Source organism: Podarcis cretensis, assembly GCF_951804945.1.
Source record: "Podarcis cretensis genome assembly, chromosome: 3".
NCBI classification, from domain to species: Eukaryota; Metazoa; Chordata; class Lepidosauria; order Squamata; family Lacertidae; genus Podarcis; species Podarcis cretensis.
In genome coordinates this window covers 92,589,676-92,602,030 of record NC_137172.1, presented here as the reverse complement: position 1 = coordinate 92,602,030, position 12,355 = coordinate 92,589,676, and positions in this window count along the sequence as shown.

Here is a 12,355-nt window from a genome sequence, read left to right as displayed (position 1 = left end):
CCCTGACAATTAGCAATCATTTGGTTTACATCCTTAATCCACTTGTGATTTTTCAGCTCCAAAAAAGGAGGGAAGGGGAGCCTTACATTATGAATGAGACATCAAAGTATTTTTGCCCTGAAGTGAACTTTATTTCTGAGATTTGCTAGATAATAGAAAGCCCACATCCATAATTCTCCTAGACATCACAGTTTAGGTTGCATAGTGACAAAGAGGCTTAGAAACATTTTATTAAATGATTTTAGTACTTTCTAGCTTTGAATGTTAGTGTGTGATGAACATGTGCTAGCATCCCATAATGTGCACACTAATTGATGGCTCTTCCTTGTTCCCTCCACATGGTAAGCAACAATGGTCATGCTCCCACACAGTGCTAAACCATAGTTTGGCATAACCATAGTTTAGCATTAAACTATGAGGGACTTGGGATTGCATACTCCTTCGTGCTCTCCTCCCACTGTGTGACTGGGAGGATTTTGGTACAGCATAGCTTCACTTTAGAAGAATCCCAACTTGGAGTTATGTTCAAACTAGGGATCCTGGTTTAGAACAAACACTGGTTAACAAGCCAGCACCAATAGCTCATGATTAGAAGTTGGCTTCTTCTGAAACCTACCAGAGTTTGTTTAGGCTCATGCACTATGGTTTAGTGTCACGAAGACCATGTGGACAAAGTGATTGGTCATGGCTGGCTCCAGACAGGATAGGAGGAGAGCACCCTAGTTATCAGGGCTTAACTACCCATTGCACACAAATGTATGCAACAAAAAATGAGCACCTGCCTTTCCTAAGTGGAAAAAAAATCTCCATGTGTGTGTGTGTGTGGAGATGTGGTGTCTCTCTGTGTTTAATCTTTTCCTGCTTGCCACTTCTTTGATTCCACACACTAATCAAGAAGCCACTCAGTGGCTGAATTTGCTCAAAGGATGTGTTTAACTTAAAGCCCTTAAGAGCTCGAACAGTGCTTTGCCTGATCACACTAGACACCCTGTATGTTACATAAAAATATAACTTGGGTATAGAAAAGTATAGGGGGTTGGATCAGATGCCCCCCACCCCTTCCAACTTCCAACTTTACAATTCTATGATTCTATGAACATGGAGAATGCATTGGAAGGACAACAATGTTGTTTGGATGTCTGTAAAATGAGGGGAGACAAAGGATGGCATTTCCAGAGAAACGATGAAAGAAGCCACTAAGGAAGGGAGATCATTCTTTGTTTTTTGAGAGAGAGGGTACCATGTTATGTATTTCATTTCATCTTTATTTCAGCCTATATATATATATATATATATCTCAGGGGCATTTCTAAGCAGTGTGCAGGAGACCCGGTATAGTTTAGGAAGACTAAAAATTAGTTAAAACTGTAAAACCAGAATTTGATTAAAAAGCCTGCTGGAATAAAATAAAATTCAGTTAAATACAAGAAGTTCAACATGAATGGGTGCCACAAAATTGGGTCACTGGATGCCCAACTCTTGTGACTGCATGCCATGAATCTGAGCCCTAAGGGAATTTTATTTTCTGTATAAGAAAAGGACATGTTTCTCCTAAGATGTCACTTGCCACCTCTATTTAAAAAAAAATATTTTTCTCATCCCCCCCCCTCATTTTTTTAAAAAAACTGTTACCCAATTAATTAAGGCCACTTTTTAATTCCTAAAAAAGGCTTTCAATTAATTTGACTGATGAATAGATTAGATGCAGCCCTACCATCACAGTTCCTGTTTTTGCTGGACATTTGGTGTATCCAGTAATTGACAGGCCACCCTAGTGAGCTGCATGAGGTTTGGTGGGTGACTCACAAACTGTTCTGTTGCTGTTCTGAAGGAGTTTGTTCCATCCTTTAAATGTCACATTTTTAAAGAACCAGTCAAAACAACTCTCCATAATTAAGCATCTCAATTGAAATGTGTAATCAAAACATTCCAAAGGCCAATCGTAATGAAAATAAATGAGCGAAATTATTCCAGGTGGTTAAAAGCAAGTTTGCAAGCTAAGTCTAATTGCTTAGACCCAGGAGCAGTCCATTTTATTGTTCATTTGAAAGAGCTATCCCTGAAGTAGTAGATCAAAATAAAAGGTTACATTGCTATCAACTTCTTCAATGTCTTCCACATCTAAATCCCAATGTTCAGGAATGGTTTTATGCATATCACTAACCCCAGACGTTTGCAGTGTCCTGCCCAGTCCAGATGGGAGCAAGAGTTCAAATTTGTGATTTGTACTGTACCGTTAATTGAGTTAAAAACTCTTTCCTTCAACAAACCTTATAGGTTTTGTACGCACCATGCATTTGAAGCACATCACCAAAGAATCATGGGAACTGTAGTTTGCCCCCACTTTTCCTGCCAGCCTTAACAAACTACAATTCCTAGGATTCTTGAGGGGGTGCTTTACATGTATGGTGCGTATATAGCCAAAGAGATGGCATGGATATTTTAAAGAAAATGGAAAGTTAGTTATGCTTGGATCACATCCATTTGTTTATTCATTATTCAGTTGTAAGCTGGTTTTCAAGGCAAAAACACTTCACAAAGCAGCCTACATAAAATCATAAAAGCATACAACACAATTTCAATGAAATTCAAACAAAGCAAAATCTAAAGTTCCAGCTAAACAATCTCTCAAATTGATCGTGCTGTGTAAATCAATCGGACTTCAGTTAGTTGTGACTAATTTTCCCTTTGATATGTTTCAATAGGACTTAAGTGCTAATGGCTTTTTCTGAACTAGGACCAATAAGCTCTAGATTATAGAGATGTACAATTGAAAAGAAAATCATTCCATTTGCCATTTTGCTTCTGACAGCCTGACATTTAATTTTCATTGTTGTCATATTCAATTCATTTCTCCTTTTTAACCCTCTAATTTTCCATTTTTCTTCAGTGATCACAGTGGAGACTCTGCTTATAGCTCTGCTGTTTAGAGCTCTGGAGTTTTTCTTCCACATGGCATTATGATTTTCCACGTTGCTGGTTTGCCCATTCATTGTTTGTCTCTAATATATATGGATTGCAAATGAATAGGAGAAGGTGCATTCACTTCAATTAAAAAAAAAAAAATAATGCACACACACACTACTAGGTTCTTTGAGCACATTGGTCCAGTTTATAGACCAGAGAAAATGTAACACTGAACAGATTTACTCTTCATCTTGCCTCTCTAATGTGCTGTTAGTATACTAACTTAAAGATGCAGACAATATAAAAATTTTCAAGAGTGAGGCCTGTGATTTAACTGAGGGTTAAAGCAGCTTCCAGTGATTTAGATCCTCACTGAATTCATAGAATTGGAAAGGATCCCAAAGGTCATCTGGTCCAACCCTCTGCAACACGGGAGAGCAAGGATGTAAATTCAACTTCATGCTTTTGTTTTCCCTCTCCCTATTGGATGCCATGTTTCTTTCAATCCCTGGTGCTGAAGCAGGGGAGCGGGCTGTGAAAGAAAACAATAAACAAATCCAGAGCTCTCCAGATCAAAAGCAAGAAAACAATTCACTGTTTCATTAATCAAGTCATGCATCTTCTACCCCAGAGCCTTGCTACACATTATACTGAGTGCCAGGAACCTCAAACCATAGGGGCTGAATGCAGCCATGCAGCCCTCTCTGTTCAGTCCTCCAGACTCTTCCCCAGGTCACATTCCTCATTGCCCCTGCTCCAAAGCCCTGGGTGGACAGTGACAATGCCTTTTGCTTGCCTGGATGGAGAGATTCAGGGGTACAGAAAACTCTGGATTTTGCATGGCTGGAAGGTAGCCGACTGTACAAAGTTAAGAGTTCCATTTGTAGCCGTGTCCCCTTTTGCATCTGACCATGTCTACTTTTGCCTCTTGTCCTACCCATCACTGGAATGGTTGCTTATGAGGGAATACAGCCATCAGACTGAAAGATGTTCTCTCCCCCGGCACTGCATCCATCACATAAAAAGTAGCATTGAGTAAACCAGGCCCCGACTTCTGGAAGAAGGCTTCTTTGCAGGAAGCTGGAGGGGATCTTGCAAGGCTGGTTGCTTTTTCTTGAGGTCTTTATCTCTGGTTCTCTTGTGTATCATTAGCAGCTAATTGTTTTGCTCCTCCCCTTCCAAGTCCCTGGGGATTTGTGTTTGCGTCTGTCATATCCGCTCTTAAAACATGCATCCTATGCAATGCAAGGCATGACTCTAATGATGACCGAAACTGTTTTCCAACTCCAAATGAAACTATTAAAACAAAGATCAGATATCCATGATTAGGAGGTGTTCACAACCAGCCTGTTGTTCCACTACTCATTCCGCCCTACTTGTACAGGGGACATGCCACCTGCCATGTTGAATGGTGGCAACCTTGACCTCTAGTAGGAAGTGTCTAAGGGCCATGAGTGACTAGATATGATTCAGTAGAACCAGGTTCTTATAGATATAGAACTGACCCTGTTAGGGGAGAGACCACAGTTCAGTAGTTGAACAAATGGTTTTGCATGCAGAAGGTCTAGGGCTCAATCCCTGGGCATCTCCAGCTAAAGTAATCAGGTTGCAGTTGATAGGTAAGAGCCCCACTCAAGGCTCTGGAGACCCCTTGCAAGTCAGAGTAGACAGTGCTGGCCTAGATATACAGTGGTACCTCTGGTTAAGTACTTAATTTGTTCCGGAGGTCCGTTCTTAACCTGAAACTGTTCTTAACCTGAAGCACCACTTTAGCTAATGGGGTCTCCCACTGCTGCCACACAATTTCTGTTCTCATCCTGAAGCAAAGTTCTTAACCCGAGGTACTATTTCTGGGTTAGTGGAGTCTGTAACCTGAAACGTATGTAACCCGAGGTACCACTGTACAAGTAAATAGACCTGGTATAAGGCAGCTTTCTGTCTTGTCGAGGAAAAGACTGCCATCCACCTCTGCCACTGGGTGGCTCAGATTCTTTTGGTGAAATTGGGGAAATGGTTCACAGATGGTGGCAGCTACTCTTCTCAACAGCTACTGTGCAGTGACGGCCAGCCTCCACCTCTCCCAGGACATCCTCTGTGTGGTGTCCCAGGGCATGGTCATGAGGCTGCCACCTTGCTGAAGCTAAGCAGGTTTGGTTCTGTAGATGGGTGGCTGCCTAGGAACCACATGTATGCTGCCTTGGGTTCCATCGCAGAAGAAATGCAGGGTATAAATGTAATAAAAATATATTTTTAAGTGATGTTATGTCCTGAAGAGTTGTTGCCGCCACCACCAGCTACCCACAAAATCCTGGCAGTGGCTGTGAAGCAAGTGAAAGGGACCGCATGTGGGATAGTGGTTCAAGTGATGGCCGAGGACCTGGGAGACCACAGTTCAAATACTTATTCGGCCATGAAGCTCGTTGGGTAATCTTGGTCTTCCAGCCTAGCCTACCTTGCATGGTTGTTGTCAGGATTAAAAGAGAAAAGGGAGGCCACGTGCTCCAGCTCCGTGTACTTGGAGAAAAAGGTGAGATACAAATGCAAATAAATAAATACATCTCAAGGCTGCCTCCAATTCAGACAACTCTAATCCTTGGAGTAGGCAAGCCCTCCCTATATATACAACACCATCTTAATAATACCAATTTACTGGTTATAAAAGTCGGCTTTAGTTCCTTAGTGCAAACACCCAAAATAATCTCGGAGGCTATTTGTGCAAATGAGAATCTTTCTCAATGCCTTCATGTGCAACCTTCCCTCTCAAGTACAGAGTCACTATGGGAGGCCCAGGAAAGAACGTATTTGTTTATTCCAATTTGGGTTAGGTGAGCCTTTAGCTATTCATGTGGAAATTGTGCCTGTTTTCCTAAGATGGGTTCAGATGTTAGAAAAGAGCTCCAGGAGATGGGTCTAATGACTGCCCTTGTGCAGCGAAATATAAGAACAGAAGCACAGCCCTTTGGAGTTAGGCCAAAGGCAAATATCTTCTTTCCCATGGTGGCCAGGAATCCCACAAGTAGAGCATGAAGGCTACTGTTTTTCCTGATTGTCATAAGAACATAAGAAGAGCCCTGCTGGATCAGACCAAGGGCCCATCTAGTCAAGCTTCCTGTTCTCACAGTGACCAACCTGATGCTCATGGGAAGCCTGAAAACAGAAGCATGAGTTCAACAGCATTTGCCTCTACTGTGGTCTCCAGCAACTTGGATTGAGAAGGCTATTGTCTATGACAGTGGAACCAGAACATAGCCATCATAGTTAGTAGCCAGAGTAGCCTTATGCTCCCCACAACTGGTGTTCATTGGCAAACTGCTTCTGAAACAGTAGGTTCCCTTTTTATTTCACATTTGTTCACAGACAGACTTATCCTCCACTCATGTAATCTAATACTGCTTCAAAGCCACTTAAGCTAGAGACCATCAGCATATCTAAGTTATCTGAAGGCAGCCCTGTTTAGGGAAGCTTTTAATGTTTAACAGACCACTGTATTTTAATACTTTGTTGGAAGCCGCCCAGAGTAGCTGGGGAAACCCAGCCAGATGGGCAGGGTATAAATGATAAATAATAATAATAATAATAATAATAATAATAATAATTAGTTAGTAGCCAGCAGCACCGAATCCCATACGTTTCATTAGGCCTTGTGTGAAATTTTTGCTTCCCTGTCCTTAATGTGATGTTGATCAGTTTCATGGTGTATAACACACACATTCTCCAGGGAAACAGCAATTATATCCAGGATTGCTCCAACCTGTTTCCCCCCCCCCCATCTGCTCCATATAACAAGACGGCTCTAGAAGGGATCCTTCCATTTGCACAGGGATCCAGGATCCAGCAGATGCCTCCCGCTGGAAGAAGTGTTGGGGTAGGTAATGTTTACTGATTCCCATTCCCACCCCTCTCCATCCTATCTTGTGCTGCTGTGGAGGGCCCCCCAACTCTCCACTGCTGCTTTTCAATGGGTCACAGGGGGGAAATTGGCAAAAATTGTCATCTCTGTTCACCCTCTTCCTCCAGCATGAGCAGAACTCCTCTTACTACCAGCCTGCAACCCAATGAAATTCCTGCTGGGAAGTTGCAGCTGTATCAATTGAGGCTCATTTCACATCCTACAGTTCTCCATTTCAACGTGTTCTCTGTGCAAGTAGAGGTACATTTGTGCACGATTGTAGATTTTCACCCATTTCATGTAGATGCATTATTGACTAGTATTGGGATTGGCTGCATAAATTCTCACATGGGATATTGCAGCTTTTAGCCTGCTCTAGCCTTCTCAAAGGGACGTGGGTGGCGCTGTGGGTTAAACCACAGAGCCTAGGACTTGCCGCTCAAAAGGTTGGCGGTTTGAATTTGGTGACAGGTTGAGCTCCCGTTGCTCAGTCTCTGCTCCTGCCAACCTAGTAGTTCGAAAGCACGCCAAAGTGCAAGTAGATAAATAGGTACCACTCTGGCGGGAAGGTAATCGGCGTTTCCGTGTGCTGCTCTGGTTTGCCAGAAGCGGCTTAGTCATGCTGGCCACATGACCCGGAAGCTGTACGCCGGCTCCCTCTGCCAATAAAGCGAGATGAGCACCACAACCCCAGAGTCGGCCACGACTGGACCTAATAGTCAGGGGTCCCTTTATCTTTACCTAACCTTCTCAAGTATTACTGTGTGCATGGTACTTCATGTTTTTGAGTTTTTATACAGGTTTTAGTTACTATTTTAACGGTCGTTTAATTGTGCTTGTGTTTTGTGGCCGCTGTGTGCCACCCTGGGCTCCAACAGAAGGAAGGGTGGGATAGACATCTGCTGTTGGATAGAAAACTAGTAGTAATTAATAATAGTACAAATACACAGAAATACAGGCAGAGACAGGTAGAACAATCAAACCTTGCTTATTCAGCGTTGGTGTGTGTGTGTTGAATTAGGTGGAGGAGTCCTTCCCCCGACAGTATTTGTTGTTGGTAGGGATAAGCATAAAGTCCAGGGCAGAGAGGGAGTGTGGTTTCTGGCAGGGGTGGGTGGGAGTTAGGATTGTTCCCTAAAAACTAAAGTCATCTTTCCAGCACTGTTGTGCGTGACTGATAAAATACCGTAAAAAGAGTTCGTATCCTCCGCAAGGTGGTGAAATATAAAGCCACATTATCCCCACCCTATTCAAAAGGGCTTTTGTAACACCACACCCTTTGCAGCTAAGACTCCAATGAACCAAGGCTCCTGTTTACAGGCATGACTACATAAAGCTGAGGAAACTCCCTGCTGAGTCATCGGAAAACGCAACTTGCAAAATCCCAAGAGCTTGCTTGGGCTCCCCAGAATGTTAACCGGTCCTACAGTACAAGCTAAGCTTCCCTTTTCTCATCCCACAGGGAAGCGCAAGGAAGTTGCACAACCATGTCTGGACAACAGGTATAGATTAGGGTAATCCCGGGAGCATACTTTTAGTTTAACCTTCATACTGAACACATCAGTACAAGACGGAGAGCGCTTCAGAATGACATTCTTTCCTGATACGGGCACCACGATCTTTAAAGTTTTCAGACCTTGCAACACTTAATGGCAGAATTACATGTTACAAGGCAATTCACCCCTTCCTTTCTCTGCCCCCATGTTCTCATTCCATTAGCAAATACCTTCTGGGAACATGAGTTTGCTGAGGCAACGCAATAAAAATATTGGATTGGAGCCAATAGCCCATTTCATTTTGTTCACAGGAGGGACCAAAGTCTAGCAAAGGTTCCTACCAGAGGGGAGGCAATTTGAGGCGATTTCCCCTACAACCCCATGGGACGTGGGTGGCGCTGTGGGTTAAACCACAGAGCCTAGGACTTGCTGATCAGAAGGTTGGTGGTTCGAATCCCCGCGACTGGGTGAGCTCCTGTTGCTCGGTCTCTGCTCCTGCCAACCTAGCAGTTTGAAAGCATGTCAAAGTGCAAGTAGATAAATAGGTACCGCTCCAGCAGGAAGGTAAACGGCTTTGTGAATTATTTCCAGAAATGTTTTTCATTTTAAGCACGTATGCTCCTATCCACTCAATTTCCTCTCCCCTCTGGCAATATAGTCCCTCTGAGGACACATATTTATTTAGGGAGGGAAACGCTTTCTGGCAGCTTCTCTTTAAGCTTGGTAGCTAGTCTTTGTTGAAAATACTTTGAGAAATGCACTGTACTTTTCCTTAAAGCCAGCCAGGGGTGAGGTGGCATTGAATACCTGCTAGTTTAGTAACCACCATGCATATTCATGACACCATCTTGAAAAAAATGGCCCTTAGTTTCCATTTTGGAGATGACTGGTGATTTGTATAGATTATGCCTTGCCAAGGAGCTGCGAGCATAAGCAAATTTGTACCTTGCAGTAATGTTTTCTTATTGTTGTTGTTGTTGCAAATAAGTGGCATTGGTTTCCGTTCTGTCCCCTTGGTCTGTGCATGATAGACAGCAAATTGACCAGGTTTAGCTGCATGAGCTAAGGCAGCTAAACCATCATGGCAAGACTTCATAGGAGCAAATCTGACTGCTATCAGATTCGTATCCAGTGATATAGATTAGGGCCAAATGGTGGTGCTGTGGGTTAAACCAGTGTTTCCCAACCTTGGGTCTCCAGCTGCTGTTGGACTACAATTCCCATCATCCCTGACCATTGGTCTTGCTAGCAAGGGATGATGGGAGTTGTCGTCCAAAAACAGCTGGAGACCCAAGGTTGGGAAACACTGGGTTAAACCACAGAGCCTAGGACTTGCTGATCAGAAGGTTGGCGGTTCAAATCCCTGCGACGGGGTGAGCTCCCGTGGCTCGGTCCCTGCTCCTGCCAACCTAGCAGTTTGAAAGCACGTCAGAGTGCAAGTAGATAAATAGGTACCACTCCAGCAGGAAGGTAAACGGCGTTTCCATGTGCTTCTCCAGTTCACCAGAAGCGGCTTAGTCATGCTGGCCACATGACCCAGAAGCTGTACGCCGGCCAATAAAGCGAGATGAGCGCCGCAACCCCAGAGTCAGTCATGACTGGACCTAATGGTCAGGGGTCCCTTTACCTTTACCTTTACCCCTACAACCCCACATAACATTATAGAGCTCTCCACAACCTCAGAATTCATTTTTCTTTGTTTCTACTTATATATTATATCCCACCTTTCTTCCAAAGAGCTCAAGGTGGTATATATAGCTCTCCCCCACCCTTCCCCTGTATTTTATCCTCACAACGACCTTGCGAGGCAGGTTAGGCTGAGAGATAGTGACTGGTCCATAAGTCACCCAGTGAGCTTCATGGCTGAGTGTGGATTTGAACCTTTGCCTCCAAGGTCCTAGGTGAGCAATTACTAAGCTTCCTATATTTAGCTTAGTAATTAGAAATGCAAATAATTTAGTCAGTTTAGTCAGCTGAAGCAAAAGACATGGATATTGCTTTATTATTGCAACTCTGATTCTTTGCATATAGAGCATGCCTGAAGTAAAATATTCAATCTTCAAAAAAACATAAAATGCCAATATATAATCATGCTCCAGGGCAATATCTGAATCTGTTAGGAATAAAACATTCTGGATGCATGAATTATCTTTTAACTGTTTTGTACAGCTTCCTTTAGCTCTGTTCTCCTCCCCCTTTGGAATATACCAGGGCCTGCTTCACATGAGATGGGTAGAGAAAGGTCCTTTCTCTCATTCTCCAGTCACACATTATCTGAGCTTGTGGTGGTTGGGTGGGGTTGGGGAGTTGACTAGGCATAAAACTGCAAAGGAGAGAACATGAAAGAGAGAAGCTCTTTTCATCTCTCCTCTGTTCAGAATGGGAGGGTCATATACTTGACCATATAGTAATCCTACAGCTACACCTCGTTACCAGATAGCTGAATTTTACCAAATGCATAGATTTGAGAAGTAAATAGCCAGTGCAGAAAATTATATATGAGTTACTAAATATGTTGGACATCTTGCATCCTTTTCATTTCTGCTTTCCACAAAATCTTTTTTCAGTCACCAAGAAACAAAGAAAGAGACCTGAAAGGTAAAATATTTAATGTGCAGAGCACTGTTAAATGTAATTTGTTTACAATGAATTATTCCTGAAGTTTTACCTGACCTACTGTATATTATTTTGTTGTGTTTTATTCTTTTATTACAGAAAGCTCCCGAGAGCTTTAGCTGAACAGCAAGATAATAAATAACTTAAATAACCAACCAAATAAATAAAACAATGTGCTTACCTTATGTAATACAATTTTCTTCACAAAATTCACAGTCCACCAGGAGTTTGCCTTCTGGTAGACTGCAAGTTCACATGGGCTTTGCTAAGGCCAGAGATAAATTGACAGTTATTCCAATCATGGTTATTTTTCAAAGTATCTGGGTGTGTTTTTTTAGCATTACAGAATTTTGTTACCTCTTTCTTTCCTTCCTTCCTTCCTTCCTTCCTTCCTTCCTTCCTTATTTATTTATTTATTTATTATTTTTATTATCTTTTTCCCATGTCTCAAAGATCACAGTTATTATTACTGTGAAATAGACTATAAGTCTACTGCATGAGTAGATTTCCTAGTTTTCCTTTACTACCAAAACCGTTTTGTAGTTTTAAAAGATTGTTTTCATTATTATTTATTAAATGTGTCGGTGACTTTATCTTGACCAAGGCAACCCAAAGCAACTTACAACCAACCAAAGAGACAATAAACCCCACATTGATACATTAAAACCAAGTGCAAAGTGAGATACATTAAAAAACACCCTGCCCACATCCAAAAGGTCACAGATAGTAAAAATGTTGCCTTCACCTGTTCTTTGACACTGAGGCTGTGTAGACCAGGCATATGCAAGCCTGGCCCTCCAGAAGTTTTGAGACTACAATTCCCATCATCCCTGACCACTGGTCTTGTTAGCTATGGATGATGGGAGTTGTAGTGTCAAAACATCTGGAGGGCCAAGTTTGCCTATGCCTGGTATAGATTTTTAAAACACACACAATATAATTGTGATAACCTGCAGTTTTAGAAGAGTATATATTTATAGTAGATAACTAAATGAGCAAGTTAAATGAATTTGGATATGCAGAAGATATTTAAAAAATAAATTTAAGGAACCACAGAAAGAGGGAGAAGGAAGTCAAATTTTGAAATAATAAATGAATTGTAAAACTAATGAAATGTATAAATTTGAAAAGTATAAATAAAAAACACTCTCTCTCTCTCTCTCTCTCTCTCACACACACACACACACACACACACACACACACACACACACATCCTGGATACTGTAATTTACCTCTTGCAGAGCTAAAATTCCCATCACCCTGAACAAATTACAGTTCTCAGGGGGTGCTTTAAAAGTCTAGTATGTATGCAGTCTGAAAAAAAGAGATGAAGTGTGGGTGTGTTTTCTGCCTTCTGTGCTCCATCTAACCTTTCTCTGCATCCTTTCCAGATATCATGATGTCTAATAGCAGCTTTTTAATGCAACAATAAGTTATATGGGTTTGT